The sequence below is a fragment of the Camellia sinensis genome, chromosome 1, assembly GCF_055761805.1.
Source record: "Camellia sinensis isolate YWXY chromosome 1, ASM5576180v1, whole genome shotgun sequence".
Classification (NCBI taxonomy): domain Eukaryota; kingdom Viridiplantae; phylum Streptophyta; class Magnoliopsida; order Ericales; family Theaceae; genus Camellia; species Camellia sinensis.
Window position 1 is genome coordinate 240,399,038 of NC_138961.1, and position 9,629 is coordinate 240,408,666.

The following is a 9,629-nucleotide window of genomic DNA, read 5'->3' on the forward strand; positions in this document are numbered from 1 at the left end:
TTAAAGCATGAATTGTGCAAGAATGGATTCTAGGACAACAACAAGAAGATGAATGTCCTACCTTAGTCTTGAAGAATTAGGAGTGAGGGAGCTCAAGTATGCAAATACACTTCAATTCCAAGCAATTCAAGCCAAATCAACAAGAACAATTCTCTCTCTCTCTAACTCTCCTCTCATGGTCGGCTAAGCTCAGGAGAAATGGCTGATGGAAATGTTTTGAGTCAAGGATGCAAGGCTCTAGCATCACTAGGTAGTGTGCCACTAAGGGTGGCAATATGGTAAATAAACCAAACTCTTTAATTAGCTTATTTTAATCTAATTTAATCATACCTAATCAGTTTTCAGGTAAATACACCACAAAATCACATAAATTCTGTTGATCATTAAACATCAATCAATTTTGGATTCGGCCGCCGATAAGGCCTTCAATTTACAGTTTAAACATATAAACATGAACAGATATTCATACAATCAAACAGATAGGATGTAATTTAACTAACATATACTCCATCAATTCGGTTTCCAATTTCAATCAGTCAGTTCAGTACTTTAATCAATTCAATTATCGATCATAATCAATTCAGTTTAACGGTAATCGATGGTTATCGGTAATCAATCAGTCATAAGTCGGTAAACAGTATGAGGGTTGTTACAGGATTGCTTTTTTCTAGTTGAAAGAAAGATTGTACCGTGTTATTGGGGCATTATAAGCCCACAATATTAAAGTAAATATTTCAAATTATTTGTACTAATGATTCTAGTTGTACAAAAAATTTAATAAAGTATTTGAGACCCAAAAAATAATTTGACCTATAATGATGACATATGATATGAGAAAATTTATGAATCTAAAATTGTAATTACCACGACGTTATAACGGCTTCGGAATTACAAGGGCCACTAAAGATTACAGGTTGTAGCAAGAACTTATGGCTATTAGGAACGTGCATGGTTGGACTAAAACTTGAAACTTCCTTTGCCGAGCACGTAGCCTTCCATGCATCCTCAAAAGACTGCACACACAACTAAGCTTATAAGCATCTTCTTCTTCTTCTTCTTCTTTTTATTTATAATTATTATTAATAATATAATAACAATGTTATTGACTTAAAAAATTAATCTAAAAAAAAGTCTAGTGTAATTCAGATTAAGTGTAGATCTCATTGTACAAAAGATGAATCAAAACACTTCGCTTTTCGAGATAAATTACATAACATATTTTTTGAGTTATTATCTTTTCTGATAATACTCTAGGAATCCAACCTGTTTTTCCTTACAATCATCAATTCTTCTATAATATATATATATATATATATATATATTTGATATGAATTTAATCTAACCAATTAGATAAAAAGTTTTATGTGACAGTGTAAATTTTATATAATACTATAAATATATATAAACATAAGTTTAATTGATAATAATTTGAAGTGGTCCATGATATTTGGAAAACAATATAACAATACAAACAAATAAGCTTTTACATAAAATAAAATGACGTAATGTAATGGTGCAATGCATATGCATTCATCTGTACTGTACTTTTCTCTGATTTGTTTTTTTTTCTTCACTGAGAGAAGAAAAAAAAATTGTGAAACTGAACTGAAGAGAAGTGATGTGCCAAAACAAATCCATAAAAAAAGAAGTTTTCAAACAACAATAATAATGTTATTAAAAAAAATTAAAAATTGAAAGTATTTTTGACCTGGGTATCATCAGTAGATCCATCTCCAACCGCTCAAAATCTAACACGTTAAAAGTTTGATTGTGACACTCTACTGATATTTCAGAAACAAGGAAGAAAACAATACAGAAGAGTAGCACACAATTCTTCTTCATGGTTGGGGAGAGAGCGAGAGAGAGAGAGTAATGATGAGTGAAAATTATGGGTGAGAATGAAATTATCAGAGAATCAAAATACATATATAGTTCAAGAAGGAATGGGACAGGATTGGTTTGATATGTGAGAATCACAATCCAAAGTGAATTACGTCTCTTATTTAAACTGAAATTAGTCTTTTATTATTATCCACTAGTATGTGACTCATACAATGTATGAAATTTATTTTTAAAATGAAAATTTAATTTTGAGTCTTAATACTTTATGTGTAACAAATATTAACAATCTAATGGTTGATACAAAAATTTATCACTGTATGTGATCCTATGTAAAATAGGCTCATAAAAATAATTTCTTTTAAAGTTTAAAAAAAAAAAGGATGTATTCTCAACCTAAAATCAAATATCATCATTTTCGATGAATCATGATTCTTTAAAATAATACTCACACTATTTATCATTTGACATTTATTAATTTATCTTCTAAAAATTTAACAAAAAAAGTATAGAGTTCCATTATTTTAATCAATCAATATCAAATTGGACGCTACACGTGTCGGTAAATCACTTATAGAAATATGATATCTCACATAAAATCTCAATGAAGTTAACTTTAATTAATGTAATAATATTTTATATTATGATATGTGTTACAGAAGAATAATTTTAATTTTAATTTAAAATAAAATTTTAATTTTAATAATCTTAACTTTATCGTTTTATAAAAGTATAACTTGAATACTTATATATAATAAATTTAGTTAAATTATTTGTTTATTTTAATAATTTTAGTTCTATCGTGCTATAAAAGTGTAATTATTATGTAATGATTTTATATGATATATATTAAATTATAAGATAGTAAAATAAACACTTATTTTGATATTAAAAATAATAGTTAAATTAGAAGAAAAAAATTAGCAATATAAAACTAAAAGTGATTCTAATTATTTATTTTCTATATATTTATTTGGAAAATAAAAATAAGTGGAAATAGAATCACACAAAATTTATTTAAAAGATTAAATATAAATATGTTGTGATTGGATTAAGAAGAAAATACATAAATTAATTATGTACAATATTGATTTTTTCTTTAATTTCTTTTGGCATTATTTATACATATTGTAAATATGTATATAAAATTTAAATAAAATATAAATATTTTGTAATAAACAATTTCATGTTAAATAATAAATTAAATATAAATTAATATTTCGACATTAATAAGATAGGAAAAAAATATAAAATATAAAAGAAAGTTAATTTGATATGTGCGATGCATATAAATAAGCATATTATGTCTTATTTTTTTTATTTGTATATTGAGATTTTTTTTTCCAATATCATAATAATTAAATTAAAATATCAACTATATAAAAAAAATCTGACATTGACAAACCTAGGCCTAAATACATGATGAAAAATAAGTATTTCTCAAATAGAATCCATATAAAATTGGTTATTATAATTAAAATTGAATTTGTGTAGAATTTTATATTTAAATGAAAAATGCATGTTGATGTGATATTTTTATTTTTTTTTAATAAAAAGTAAGCCTTTAAAATGTGCTACATAAGAAAAGAAAAATACTACTAATATATATATATATATATATACACTAACAGTTGACCTATGCAACACACATGCAATTTTAAAAATATATATATATATATATATATTTGATGTGCAATGTATGTTATAGAAGAATAATTTTAATTTAAAATTAAAATTAAAGTATTATTTTAATTATTTATTTTGATAATATTGGCACTATCATTCTATAAAATTATTACTTGAATACTTATATATATTAATTTTAGTTAAATTATTTGAGTATTTTGATTATTTTAGTTCTATCGTATTATAAAAATATAATTATCATATAAAAATTTTGTATGATATATATTAAATTATAAAATTGTAAATTAAATATTCGTTTTGATATTAAAAATAATAGTTAAAAATTATAAGAAGAATTAGTAACATAAAATTAAAAGCAATTCTAACTATTTAATTTTCTTTATATTCATTTAGAAAATAAAAATATGTAGAAATAGATATATATTATTATGAGATGTAGTCTCATTTAATTGTTTGGCTAGATAGTGAGCCATGTTTATGAATTTGAATTGGATAAGTAAAGGAATGTGGAATGAAACACGGATGTACTTGTCATGGGATTGGGAAGTGTTGTAGGTTGGCTTACAAGTGTTAACCATTCATCGAATGCTAATGTTTTAGTTATCTCTCGTATATGGTTTACTATATCTTTACTGGGTTTTGGCTCACCCTATATGGGACATCATTTTCAGGTACAAGTGGTATGTCACCTCCAAGGACGTAGCTTAGGAGGCTGAATGATCTTTTGTTGTTATCTTTTTGTATTACATGTAAACCAAGCCAAGGGCTTATTTTGTATAAAGAGTTAGAACTCTTCTTTTGTGTAACCAAGTACTGACTTGGAAAGTTGTAAGCTCGTAGGACATTTACTTTTATTGTCAACATGTAATATTTTTGTAATGAATACTCTGATAAATGGAAACATGTTTTATTCTCTTATGTCTATGGATGTTGTGAATGTTGGGTTATATGTATTAGTTTGAGGGCGTTACAAATTGACCGGTGTAATGCACGTACTATTTTTTGTTTCCAGTGATGGTACAATGTGTGTTATAAAATAATAATTTAAAATTTAATTTTAATTTAAAATTATTTTTATAATATTGGCACTATTGTTTTATAAAATTGTTACTTGAATACACACACACATATATATATTAATTTTAGTTAAATTATTTGTGTATTTTGATAATTTTAGTTCTATCGTATTATAAAAGTGTAGTTATCATTTAATAATTTTGTATTATATATATTAAATTATAAAATAGTAAAGTAAACACTCATTTTGATATTAAAAATAATAGTTAAATTAAAAAATTAATTAGTAACATAAAATTAAAATTAATTATAACTATTTAATTTTTTTTATATTCATTTGAAAAATAAAAATATGTAGAAATATATATTATATAAATTTTATTAAAAAAATTAAATATAAATATGTTGTAATTGGATTATCATATAATGATTTTATATAATATATATATATATATATACATATATATTAAATTATAAAATTGCAAAATATCAACTATCAATTATATTAAAAAAAAATTTAATAACGACTACGTAGGAAAAAATCATATAACAATATTTAAACCTAAAAAGAAAAGTAATGAAAACATTCAAACGATAAATATATCTCAGTGTGTGAAATAATTAATCATCTGTAATATGATATCAAAACATAAAAGAACTTACTGTTCAACAATTGAAAAAATAGCTCAAGCAGTAAATTCAAAATTTAGAGGTTCCTCAAGAGTATTATTATTGTGTAAGCTTTTCCTCCTATGTGTTGTGATTATATAAAATAATTTAGGAAATGAAATATAATTTCATATATATATAGAATCACTATAAAATTTAAATGACAAATCCATAATATAAAATAATATAGAATTGATATTGGATATAAAATAATGTACAGGCAAATAAGGAAAAAAAAAAGAGGCAATTTAGTATTATTTATTTATTTTTATTTTTTTTGAAGGAATTAAGAAAAAAACGTAAAATGCAAAATTGGTATTGAGTTTGTGAATTATCTCAATTTATGATGAAAAATATATGAAAAAAAATATTTGTCAAATAGACTTCATATAAAATATGTAAAGCTAGTCTACTTTAAATTAGTTTGAGTTTGTATAGAACTCAATTTGTAATTAATAAAATAAATGCCGACATAAAAAGTAAGCTTTTATAATATGTGTCACCTAAGCATGAGAAAAATATTACTTATAATAATATATATGATATGATATATAATATGATGATTTTCAATTTCTCAGAGTTCTTTTTGTAGTTAAACTTCTATCTTTTCCGAGTTTTTTTGGATACTTTTGTTAGAGTCCATAGGAGGAATAATTTTTAGATACTTGTCATCCTATGTCTTATTTGAAGGCGGTTAGTTTATATAGTAAAATTAAACACCTTTATGTTGATATTAATCTAAAACATTTTCCAAATTGACACATCGACAATGAAAACACATGGATAGATAGATTTTCATATATTTTTTTGTATTTGATTTATGTATTTTTAAATTTATTGTTTGTTTTTCGTATTTTTTTAAGTAATATATATATGATATATAATATGATGATTTTCAATCTCTCAGAGTTCTTTTTGTAATTAAACTTCTATCTTTTCCGAGTTTTTTTGGGTCCTTTTGTTAGAGTGCAAAGGATGAATAATTATTAGATACTTGTCAACTTATGTCTTATTTGAAGGTGATTAGTTTATACCGTAAAATTAAATACCTTTATGTTGATATTAATCTAAAACATTTTCCAAATTGACGCATCGACGATGAAAACACATGAATAGATAGATTTTTATATATTTTTTTGTATTTGATTTATGTATTTTTAAATTTATTGTTTGTTTTTTGTATTTTTTTAATAATATATATATGATATATAATATGATGATTTTCAATCCCTCAGAGTTCTTCTTATAGTTAAACTTCTATCTTTTCCGACTTTTTTTGGGTCCTTTTGTTGGAGTCCAAAGGAGGAATAATTTTTAGATACTTGTCAACTTATGTCTTATTTGAAGGCGATTAATTCATACAGTAAAATTAAACACTTTTATGTTGATATTAATCTAAAACATTTTCCAAATTGACGCATCGACGATGAAAACACATGAATAGATAGATTTTTATATATATTTTTGTATTTGATTTATGTTAAATTTATTGTTTGTTTTTCATAATTTTTTTGGTTTTGTTCTTAGGGGATTATTTTAGAGGCGTTTTTTCATAAATATTTTTTCACCTATTTATGTTCAATTTAGTTCACATTATTTTCTTATATTCCAATAAGTCATATGAGTGACATAGTTACCAAAATACCTCTAATAATATTCACATTTATAATATGAATGTTCCGTGATATGAATGTTCGCATCACTAAATTACTCACCATTCAAAAAATATTTGTAAGGGTAGAATTGTCTATAAAATACTTTAAATATGAGAATTAAGATTTGGTAGATTAAATGTTCAAATAATATAAATTATTGGAATACAAGAATATTTTATGAACTAATTGGAATACACACACTTAAAAAATATTTTCTAATAAATCTCCCATTATTTTAATATTTTACGCAATTTTTTTTTTTTAGATTCACATAATTTATTTATGACTTTTTTTCTAAAAAACTCACCAAATATAAAAAATATAAAGAAATACAAAAATTCAATACATTTTCATATTTTATTGTATTCAATGAATTTTTTTAAAAAATTTGTATAAATTTTATTTTTTTAATTATACCAAGATTATGTGGATCTAAAAAGTAAAAAAAAAAATGATTAAAATATTTTTAAAAATATAAAAAAACTACTTAGCCTCCATTTGGGAAGTGGGTTGGCTTTTTGGCTTTTTGACTTTTTGACTTTTTGACTTTTTTAGTCTGGGGCTAAAAAGTCTGGTTTAGGAAGGGTTTTTTGGCTTTTTAGACTTTTTTTGTGAGAGAGGAGTGTAATGATTATGAGTTGGATTTGATATTTTGTTTTTTGTGACTAAAATAGTCTATTTTATTTTTTGTGGCTATTTTAACCCCAAACCCACCAAAACCAACTTCCCAAACTATGCCTTAAAAACTTAAAAAACTAGTTTTGAAAAACCAAACAGATTTCCAAAAAAAGAAGTCGCGCTAGGGGTGGGCACAAGCCCGTTTCCCACTCATCTCAGCCCACTTTTTTAAGAACCCGAGGGTTGGTTTGGAAAGTTGGTTGGTTTTTTGGTTTTTTAGTTTTTTTGACTATTTTAGTTTGGGCTAAAAAGTTTGGTTTGGGAAGGATTTTTTGATTTTTTTAACTTTTTTTGTGAGAGAAGAGTATAATGATTATGGATTAGATGTGATGTTTTTTTTGTTGTGACTAAAATAACATATTTTATCTTTTATGGCTAAAATAGCCAAAAATACCCACAAAACCACTACCCAAACAGTGAGATTAGTATTTAAACCTATAAAGTTGAGCTGTAAAAGCTTTTTAGGCTCACTTATTAAATAGGCCACGCTTGGAAAATGGTAATTGCGATCCGACCCAGCATTATTATTTTTAAGTAGTAAGGTATATATCATTTTTACGTTCATTTATTATAGTAATTTAAATTTTATTAAGATATGAATAGTACTATTTTTTTTATTGGGCGAATTACACTAACAATCCCTATAGTTTACGACTCGTGTCATTTTGGTCCCTGACTTTTCAATTGTGGCACATTTGATCCTGAATTTTGAATCTTGTTTCAAATAAGGACAATTTAAAATATTATTACTTAATTTTAAGGGCAAAATGGTCAATTTGACAAAATATAGACTAATTTGATAAAAATAAATGTCAAAAAATTATTTTTGAATTTTTTAAAATTATTTCTACCCACAAAAGATAAAATTATGTAAAATTGATAAATCTTTTAGACTTTTATTTATTTTACCAAGTTAATTTTTATTATTTGTTTGGATAATGATTATGTAATGGGTGGTTGTTAGAATTTTAATGTGTAATCGATATATTAATATATGAAATATTTTTAGTTTTGGATTTTTTGATTTAATAGATTGGTTTAATAATGATATCAAGGTTGTCGCCATATTTGACTTTTGGAAAAATATAAACTAATTTAATGAAAATAAAAACAACTACCCGTTACATGATCTTCATCCAAACACATAATAAAATTAATTTGGTAAATTAAATAAATAAATAAATGTTTAAAAGATATATCAATTTTACAAAATTTTGTCTTTAGCGTGTAGAAATAATTTGTAAAAATTCAAAATTATTTTTTTGACATTTATTTTTGACAAATTAGTTTATATTTTTTCAAATTAATGATTTTACCCTTGAAATTAAGCAATGGTATCTTCAATTGTCCTTATTTGGAATAAGATTCAAAATTTAGGGTCAAATGTGTCACAATTAAAAAGTCATGGACCAAAATGACACAAACCTCAAATTGCAGGGACCGTTAGTGTAATTTGTCCTTTTTTATTTAAAAAATATCATTTTTAATAATAAAAAAAACCGCCTAACACTACCTTGCAATAATGTATGGCCGTAATGTGTTTTTTTTTGGTTGTAAAATTTTATGTTTTAATTTTGATTAAGAAAATTCAGAAAAGGTAGCCTTTAAATTACACTGGAAACCTAATTTAGGGATAATAGGTTAGAAACCTTCTTTATTTATTTATTTTTGTTTTTTTGAGGGGGTTAGAAACGGCTGTTTGGATCAACTTTCTTTTATTTGATTTTTTTATTAGCTAGTTTTAATTTTAGCAACCCAAAAGCTACATAAAAAATAAATATTAATCCACATAAAGCAGCTGTTTGGATAAACTTTCTTTTATTTGATTTTTTTATTAACTAGTTTTAACGATACCGTTTTGACACATTCGAGCCATTCGAAAATTCGGACCACCAAACATTTTTCTATAAAATATAGGTGAATTATTAATAGAATTGTTTTATGTGGATTAATATTTATTTTTTATGGGTTTTTATGTAGCTTTTGGATTGCCAAAACTAAAACTAACTAATAAAAAAATCAAATAAAAGACCAAAACGACATCGTTTTAGGCCATAAAAATTCGAATTACCTAACATTGTTGTATTTTATGTGATTATGTGGTTAACTCGGATTGATTCTGTC